This window comes from Engraulis encrasicolus, chromosome 3, assembly GCF_034702125.1.
Source record: "Engraulis encrasicolus isolate BLACKSEA-1 chromosome 3, IST_EnEncr_1.0, whole genome shotgun sequence".
Lineage (NCBI taxonomy): Eukaryota > Metazoa > Chordata > Actinopteri > Clupeiformes > Engraulidae > Engraulis > Engraulis encrasicolus.
In genome coordinates this window covers 21,320,730-21,330,934 of record NC_085859.1, presented here as the reverse complement: position 1 = coordinate 21,330,934, position 10,205 = coordinate 21,320,730, and positions in this window count along the sequence as shown.

Sequence of the window (10,205 nt, the reverse complement as noted above, 5' to 3'; positions counted from 1 at the left end):
CTTCCAGGCGGGTTTTGAGCATTTTTTGGGCTGGAAATCATCAGCCTCATCTGGCAACACTGCCAGTACGTCACTGGCCTAGCTGGAAAGTAGAAGCTGGAGCACTGCAGCTTAGTTTTCAAGACTTTATTTTGTGCACACACCCGACCCGACCAACGCTTCGGTGTTGCTACACCTTCTTCAGAGTCAAATGATAGCAAGAGTGAGACACACATTTCAAGACTTGACATTCACAGGTGATCCCACTTGGTTTGGCTAAATTGGTCTCATCTCATTAAGCGCGTTCATGATGGCGTTTTTTCGACCAGGTTGAAAATTTGCTAGGCAGCGAGCATGCTCACTGTGTCCGCGTGAAGCATCCTGGTTAGAATTGCCGTTCACGACGCAGTTGAAGGGAGTGACCTCTGCTTGGCAGTCGTGACACATGGCGTTGAACCATCGCGGGAACAAAAGTTTTGTCAAGCAGCCACGCAGTACCAAAAACCAACTGCTGGGCAGAAGACCTCCTCCATGATGTGAGGAAAATGCCGTGATTGGTGTTCATAGCTCATGTGATTCATGTGTGTGTAGTAGAACGTGCTTCATTTTCTACATGCTGAAATGCATTTCATGCTCAAATGCAGCATACTCAGAGTGATATCATCCATATGTATGGTCGCACAACCCTCTTACAACAGTAAAAAAAAGAGAAACAAACCACAATGTTGTCAGATGCTCCATCTTCGCACGTTAGTAGTGTATGCCGTTGATTGCAAAAGCAGTACTATTCCGTGTTCTGCCTGCTTGATGGTTAGAGTAGTGGTTGCGCGCCTGACTTCCATTCGTGATGTCCCCGGTTCGAAACTGCATTGAATCACAGGAAGTCTTTAGTTGCTGATGGTTAATGTGGAAACAGACCTGTTGCAAGTGACTTATTTTATCTTTTATGTATGAAAGTGCACGAAACAGAGTGGCCTTTGTGGTTGGCGCGCCATGGTAAAGCTAAACATTGAACACCTGGGATTCAATCCTCGCAGGATGGGTTTGCTCTGTTATGTCATTTTAAAACTGTCCTATCTGAATGACGACTTTGGTCCGAAAACACAAAATGAAAAGCCTAAAGTGAGTACTAATTAACTGAATTATTACATGGAACTGAAGCCAAATCATCACAAATTTGACCAAGAATCGAATCTTGTTTCACCGAGTGGTAACCTGTGTCTCTACCTCAAGACCATACGATGTCTCTACAAGTGCCGGAGAGAGTCTCGGATTTTACAAGCATGTGCCAACGTCGGTAAGCGCGTCATGGAACATGCGTCAAGCGCGTCAACAGAAACGTTGGTCGCGTGTGTGCACAAAATAAAGTCTTGAAAACTAAGCTGCTGTGTGCTCCAGCTTCTCCTTTCCAGTGATGTCTGTCCCACTGTGATGCACCTGCAAGCAGGGTTGCCAGATGAGGCTGATGATTTCCAGCCCAAAAAATGCTCAAAACCAGCCTAGAAGCTCAAAATCCCGCCCAATTCTATTGATTTCCATGGCTAAAATTGGGCGGGTTTTTCTGCTAAATGCCATGTTTAGCCACACACGACCATCCTAAAGGTACCGGTATGCTTGCTGCGAGTTGTAAATTACGCGCGTCACCGCGAGCAACCGACAGCACATGCTTGCTTGCAAGTATGATCACAAATGTTTGAAATTGCGGACAAACTCGAGACGCTCTTAAAAGTTGCTGCCATTGTCGTTTTCATATCAAGCACACGCGTGGAACTGCGCGGTCTATCTTAGATCGCCCCAGCGAGTTTGAAGATATTGCACCTGGCGCACGCTTTTGGCTGCCGTGTCCAACGCGCGCGAAATCGACATTAAATACGCATGTTAACGCGTTCATGAACGAATCGTGCACGCGCTCGCGTATCTTGCAGCAAGCATACCGGCACCTTAAGCAGCCCAATTGGGCGGGAAACAGCCCATTCTGGCAACACTGCCTGCAAGCTGAGGGAGGGTATGATAGCCTGACGAGTCAGACGTTTCGGATTAAAGTCTGGCTTCTCGCCAGGCTAGGGGTATAATGCATACTGCCGTGCAATACTAGAACGCAGTAACTCAAAATGGTCGAGAAAAAAAATTATATCCGAAATCGGTTCTAAACTACCTCATTTGTCTTGTGTCCAAAAATGGTGGTCCAACACCGTCCCGTTTTGGAGAAAACTAATAAAAGTGCAAAAATGACCCAAAAAAGGTTAAACAAAAACGCAGTAAGTCGGCGAGTTACTGCTGCACGTTCCAATGGGACTGGTTTGGGAGTAGACAGTAATACAAGCTAAGAACGCAGTAACTCCTGCAGTAACTCCATTTTGTGGCAGTAATACCAGCCAAGAACGCAGTAACTCTGTTTTTTGTGGCAAAAAGACACATAAATGTTGTTGTTTTTGGGGGGGGGGGTGGGGGGGGGGGGGGGGGGGGGGATGGAGGGGGGGGGGGGGGGGGGGGAGGGCCGCGCGGGGGGGGGGGGGGGGGGGGGGGGGGGGGGGGGGGGGGGGGGGGGGGGGGGGGGGTTGTGTGCATTAAATTTCTATCCTAAACAAGCGTTACCAGGAAGTGTCACCACCAATTTACCGACATAACAGTTGTCGCGCCATATGGAAAACTTTGAAGCCTTTTTTCTCAGTTTGCCGTTTTCAGAGTTACTGCGTTCTAAGATTGTAGGGCAGCATAGAGTCCCAAATAACTGGGTGTGGCCTGTGGAACTTGAGCATTGCAGTGCATCATGGGGATTGGTGTCACAAATCCACAAGCACTAAAAAGTCATTTTCTGCCTTTTCTTGGCCAAGAAGGCACCAAATTAGAAATGTATGCTACTATTCTACTATAAATATGACCCACTTTCAGTAACATATTCATGTCTCCACCGGTGGAATGCCCCTTTAACAATATGGATGACCTGCTAAAGACATGTTAAAGTGATTCAGATGCATACTTCATGGGCTACAGAGCTTACTCGCTGCTAGGGTAGCCATCGGTCCGTTTTTACGACCTGTTCACGACATCCGTGTGTCCCTCTCTTTGTCTTTCCTTTCCTCCTAGCCTTTTGCTTATGGCCTCGAGCTGCGAGGCAACGTCATCGACGCAAACTAGACCTTGATAGTCGGTCGCGTTTCCGATATCTGCGGCCGCCATGTTACTCCAGATATAACCTCTCGCCCAGCGAATTAACTGTATTGCTGTCACCTTGTGTCGGGGAAATCTCCATGCAATAGCCATATATGAAGTTCATTAACTGACTGTATGAAAGTTAAATAATATAATATAATAATAAATTTTATTTTTGAGCGCCTTTCAAGATACCCAAGGACACTTTACAATCAAAACAAATACATAACAGTAGGGAAAGTAAAACAAAGCTTCAGTGAATTAACAATAGGAGAGTAATTAAAATGCAAAAATAAAATAGAAATAAAAGTACAATAAAGATAAATGTTTTCAAGTAAGAAAAAGAAGTAGAATGCATTTGAAAATAAAATAAAATGAGGGAAAAAAAATAAAAAAAAATAGTATGTAAAATTAAAAATAAACTGATGATTAAAATAAAGTGGAAGTGCCTGTCACTGAAGTGGAAAAGCAGAAATGAAAAGGTGTGTCTTCAGCTTAGATTTAAAAGTAGATAGTGTGGAACACTGACGAAGAGACAGTGGGAGTGAGTTCCAAAGTTTGGGGCCAACAACACTAAATGCCCTGTCGCCCATGGTGCGCAGGTGTGTGGAGGGAACTGTAAGGAGGAGTGAGTCAGTGGAGCGTAGTGTGCGGGTGGGATTGTATGGGGTGAGGAGACTTGTGATGTAGGAGGGTGCAAGGTTGTGCTGGGCCTTGTATACAAGGAGGAGAATTTTGAAATGGATACGTGAATGGATAGGAAGCCAGTGTAATTGATAGAGGATAGGGGTAATGTGATGCCAGGGTCTGGTGTGTGTGAGTAATCTAGCTGCTGAGTTCTGAATGTATTGTAGACGGTTTATCAATTTAGTAGGGAGACCAGTGAGTAGGGCATTGCAATAATCTAATCTGGAGGTTACGAAAGCGTGGATGAGGGTCTCAGCAGAGGTAGGGGTAAGAGAAGGGCGGAGTCTGGAGATGGTTTTAAGGTGGAAAAATGCAGTTTTGGTGAGGTGTTTGATATGGGATTCAAAGGAGAGCGAAGAGTCGATGATGACGCCCAGATTTCTTACTTCAGAGGAAGTGGAGGTGAAATAGTCAGGGATAGAGAACTGAGAAAGGTTTATCTTTTTAAGTAATGATGGAGTGGCGATGATGATGGCTTCGGTTTTGTTTTGATTAAGTTTAAGAAAATTTTGGGTCATCCAATTACTAATTTCATTTAGGCAGGTTGTTAAGTTAGCGAGGGGGAGTGGATGGGAGGGTTTGGTGTGAATGTAAATTTGGGTGTCATCTGCATAACAATGAAAATTTAGACCATGTTTTCGGAGTATGTTACCAAGGGGAAGAATATAAATGATGAAGAGTAGGGGGCCTAGAACTGAGCCTTGAGGAACACCATGTGTGAGGACTGAATTTGGAGACCGGAAATCACCAATAGAGACAAACTGCTCTCTTCCAGTTAGATAGGACCTGAACCAGGAGAGTGCAGTACCAGTGATGCCCAATAGGGTTTCCAGCCTTGTGAGAAGGACGTTGTGGCAGACTGTGTCAAAAGCAGCTGTTAAATCAAGTAGCAGGAGGATACTGAAATGGCCTGAATCCGCAGCTAACAAAAGGTCGTTTACGACCTTGACTAGGTCACCTTAAATACCTTAAATAAGGCAACTATATTATTGCCTACTGTCTGTTTCCTATTTTTTCCTGCACTGTTGGCAACGCATTGGCCTAGTGCAATTAAGTTTGTCCGCTAAATGCCTTTACAACGATACGAGGGTTCTCACAACTTTACAAACAGGGCAAAGAAACGTCTTTCTGCACGGGCGCTGTCTGTATTTTGAGCTCGTGTTGTTGGTTATCCAGCGTCTGCATGAAAAAAAGGTTGACAAAAGCGGTTTGCCTCCCTTAAAACACCGCTGATAATACTTCTGACCAACTTTGAAGAAAGTAAATCAAATTAATGGTTGGCTATTAGGCCTAGGCTACGAATGCACGACTACCCAAAATACATTTAAAAAATAATAATAATATGAAATAGCCTGCAGACAACAACGGAAGGATTTGTCTATCGTAACCTGCCGTCTGATACAATATTAAGTTAGTGGTGATGACTCCTTTATCGGAGTGAGGTAATGCAATGCGAAAATCCTTCCCCCAAAAAATATTGTTTTACAAGTAAAACTGTTGTTGGCAGCTGAGTTGTCTGAGGTAAGATGGCAGCGCTGTTCCCTGATTTCTGCCTACAGTTTAGAATGCCAACTTCACAATTTTCTCCACGGAGGCGGGGATTCGGCAAGTCGAAGCAATGGGTGCGCGCGAGGACGCTAGGTTAGAAAGTTAAGGGGCGGGGTTGTCCGGCCGAAGTCCGGACAGCTGGTCACCCTACCCGCTGCCCATCAGATGCTTCCATCAGTTCTGCTGACACAGTGATTATATCACCACCACCATCATCATCATCATCATCATCATCATCATCATCCAGAGCACAGGACTGGCCGGAGTTTTTCAGTATTCCAGTTTTTTCAGTTGATGTGGAGTTTAGGCGGAGACAGGCTAAGGGCCAAAACATACCAAGGCGGAACGGAACGGTCGCTGGACGAACGAGGTCTTCTGCTTAGTTTTGGCCGGCGTGCTTTTCTCTGCCTTGCATACTGACAGCGTCGGCGTGCGCGGCTAGTCCTGTTCAAAACCCTCCCCACAGCAAAAGCTAGCATGCTACTTTGCCATTCATTTGAATGAGACACCGCCGGTCGCCTGCGTGAAAAATTAAAGTAGGCCTACTAACGTCAGTTCTGGCCAGGCCATGGTAGTCAAGAAGCTTGCCGCCCTCCCCTTCATCTAATTAATTCCTAATTGATCCAGGTGCATTCCCTCAGCTGATAATCTTTCTTCCCTAGCGATTGGCCACACGGCTTCGGCACGCCTTTTAAATTCTATCCACTTCCTCTCAACTGTATGCTGCTCGGTTTTTGCTACCCACCACCTCCCCTGCTCCACCTTGTCGTGTATGATGTGACATGTTCTCTTGTCACGTCGCTTGGCTCTGTTCATGGGGGGTTATCTCTCGCCCTGTCCTGCTGGGGTGAGAATTCCCTAAACTGCTGCTGCCCCCTGACTAAATGCTTTTCCATGCTGCTCATGGAAATAGGGGGGTTCCTCCGAACAGAGCTATACCGCCAAATGTAATTCATAATTTCAATAAAAGAAATTTCATTTATATTCTTCTCTTGTGTTTCTTGACTGAAATGGTTCTGACAGAAATACGCTCGAGTTCTATTTTCCAAATGCAGCGCGGTGCAGAGCCGGCTCCCACGCCGCTGACGCTCGACTACCGCCGGTTGGTGTGTAAGGACAGATGTTTCAATGTATTTTCACCGATGCCGGTAAAAAATGCTGCCGTTCCGCGACGCTTTTACCGCCCTGGTGTGTAAGACCCCTAACCTGGCTTATCTGAAGCAGGGCTTTGAACCGTTCTTTTTTTCCAAACGTTCCGTTCCGAACAGAAACGGAATTATAACGTTTCCGGTTATGAGTTCCACCAATAAATTGACGTTCCCGAACCGGTTAGAACAAAAAAATATTGTTCCCGGAACGGTTAATTTCGTTCCTGTCACCTGATTACTCCCCATAGGCCTAACTGACGGTAATTAACCAAGAAAGACGGAAGTGCAAATGAGTCAGCCTACTTCCAAACTGTTTATTCAAGCGGATGAAAAGAATATCCTCCAGAATTTTGTCGTTCAGGGACGACCTAAGCGGAGAATAAACCTCAATGATGAAAATGCGTGTAAAAGGTGTAGGTTTGGCTTGGAAAACCATCCACACCTAAAATTACGCCCATACGGGGAGCGCTATGATGGACATTGTGAGTTTGTGCATACTTGAAGCAGCCATGGATGCCCAATAATGTTGAACATTCTCGGTGCGCTTTACACACGCTTCTCTGCAATATCTTACATTGATACAATGGAAACTCTGCCCTTTTGTATGACAGTGGTTTCTCTTATTTAAGATGTGGTGTGGAGACTTTGTAATCCACAGCTCTCTCTCCATTCAGTCAGAGAATGTCACAGGAAAATAATTACTTTTTTTTTGTTTGAGGAACGGTATTAACCGGTATTAACCGGTTACCATTATTTTTAAATAAGTGTTTCCGTTCCAGAACATAAAAAATAATAACGGTTCCGGTTTCGTTTCTGTTCCCTGTAAAATACAAAAAGTTTCTGGTTTTCGTTTTCGTTCCTTGAACCGGTTCAAAGCCCTGATCTGAAGGACGAGAAAACATTCAGGTGTCCTTGGTAGTGCTGTCAACAATAATCGATTCGGCAATGCAATGCAATGCGGGGCATGGACAATTCAATTCAATGCGGCAAGTTCCAGAATCGATGCGGCATTTTTTTTAAGTTTCAATTACTTCCGTGGATATTTCAGGAGCAAAGGAATGTTAAATTAAATAAAAGCACTTCAATGCATTGAAAACTGCAAGACTGATACAGAAAACATGTTGCTCAGTATCTCTGCTACTTGTATTGCCTCATCATGACTGATGAAACATTTGCTTTGCTTTCAGTAGAAATAATGCATTACAATGCATCGGAGAATTGAATCGAATCTAATCGTGAGGGCAGTGCCAATGCACACCACTAGTCCTTGGGACATGAAACGCAACATTCTCCAAGTCCTGGCTGAAGAAATCTACAAATTTGACACATATCCGACCGCCTTCGCTCAGTTGCCCAGGCCCTGATAGCGAAACATCCCTGCCTGACTGAACCAGGATGTACTGATGGCTGCTCTGGCTGGAAAAACAGCCTGTACTTCAGAATGGGCAATTTTCGGACGAAACTACACAAGGCAGGATGTGCTGAAGTGGCCAATATCAGTGGCAAACAACTGTATCACACGCTATATCGTCAAATGGCCACAAATCGCCGATCAATAATCTATAACTGTCATCGTGCCGTCACGATAAAGCCCCATTTTTCGTGATTGGGCCACACTTCCACGGCCAATGCATTTGAATGGGCAGTCTAACGCGTGGTAGATCTACGATTGATGGCCCAATTCCGACATAAAACTGTCTGATTAGGGAAAGATTATTAGTGAAGGGATACATTTTAGCATGCCCCATTTCCAATGCAATGTTTGCTTCTCTACACTCCACTTCTTCCTCACATTTTCCTGGAAGCTTGACAGGTCCATCAATCGTAAATCAACCACGAGTCGGACAGCCCATTCAAATGCATTGACCGCGGAAGTGTGGCCCAACCACGATAAACGGGGCTTTATCTTGATGGCACCACTACCGTTATAGATTATTTTAATTTTGTGGACACACGACGCATCTTGTGCGATAGGGCTCTGGCAAAGGAAGCCCAATAGCCAGCCCAGTTCCAAGAGGGTTGAGGAGGCCTGGATGTGAGGTTAACTTCTTACTTGAAAATCCTGAGCGGGAGAATGCAGAAAGCCTTGAGGCTGTGAGACTAGTTCTCGCCGAAGAAATGAAAAAGAAGACTCCAAATCAGAGCATGTGAGCGGAATGAAGAACGAGCGGGGGAGCATAGCGGGAGAAATATGGTTAGAGCAACGAGCGTTTATGAATTCAAAGGCTGGAGCGAGGATTTCCCTCCACTCCAGTCCGCTCACAACGTCAATTAAAAATGTTGTGTTATAAGTTAACATTTGTAAAAAAAAAAATAATAATTAAAAAAAAAACATTTATTTGATCAAGTGTGATGTTTTCGACATGTTTTTGTTGCAGGCCAACAGTTTTTAATCCTTAAAAAATATGTATTGTAGCCCACCACTGTCCCTGGGGCTTTTGCGCTCTTCAGGGTGTGATAGTGAAAAAAAATCCTGAGCCTGAACTTTATTTTCATTTTTGCCTAATGTCTATAGTGTTATTCATGAAAACACAGATCATTTCCATCTTCGTACAGCACTTAAGATCGACTGAAACAAACTCTCCACGTTCGGTTCTACAGTGAGTCCAATATGTATTTGATCCCTTGCTGATTTTGTTGGTTTGCCTACTAACAAAGACGTGATCAGTCAATAAATGTTATGATAATATGTATTCTAATATGGAGGGACAGAATATCAAAAAGAAAATCCAGAAATTAACTGAAGAGAATATATATTAATTTATTTCCATTTCATCGAGCAAAATAAGTATTTGATCCCCTGCCAACTGATCACAGTTCCGGGCCCACAGACCAGATGGGCACTTCCGATCAACTTGTCATCTGAATTAAAGACACCTGTACATACTAACATGCATAAAAAACACATTGAATCAGCAGAATCAGTCCATAGTATGAGTGAATCAGTCACACTCCAACCTCACCAGCATGGGAAAGACCAAAGAGTGGTCAAATGATACCAGGGACATGATTTTAGACCTGAACAAAGATTAAATGGGCTGCAAAGCCACAAGAAAGAGACTGTGTATTAATGACCCAGCTGTTGATGCATTTCTTCCGAAATGTGAGGAATACAAAATGACTATCCATCAGCCTGTCTGGGGTTCTATACAAGATTTGACCTTTTGGAGGGATTTGATAATCATGAGAACTGAAAGAAATCACCCTAGACCTGTATGGGATGAACTAGGCAATGATACCAAAGCTACTGGGACCAAATTCACTGAGAAAACTACTGGTAGCACTTAATGCCACAGAGGTTTAAAATCCTGTAGTGCACACATGGTACCTCCACATCAGAAGGAACCTGTGCAGTCCCACTTGAGGTTTGCCAACGGACATCAGACTGGTTTAGGATATGATAAGGAGGTGCTGTAGTCAGATGAAACCAAAATCAAGCTGTTTGGCATTACCACAATTCAATGTGTTTCGAGAAAGAGTACTGCTGTCTATAATCCCAAAAACACCCTCCTCACCATCATGCATGAAAGTGGTATCATTATGGTTTGAGGGTGTTTGTCTGGCCAAGGCACAGGACAACTTCACATCGTCAACGAATGGATGAAGGGAGACATGTAATGTGCAAGCCTGAGTGCAAACGTCCTTCCCTCCACCACTACACTGAAGGGTGGGCCATTTTTTGGATCTCCC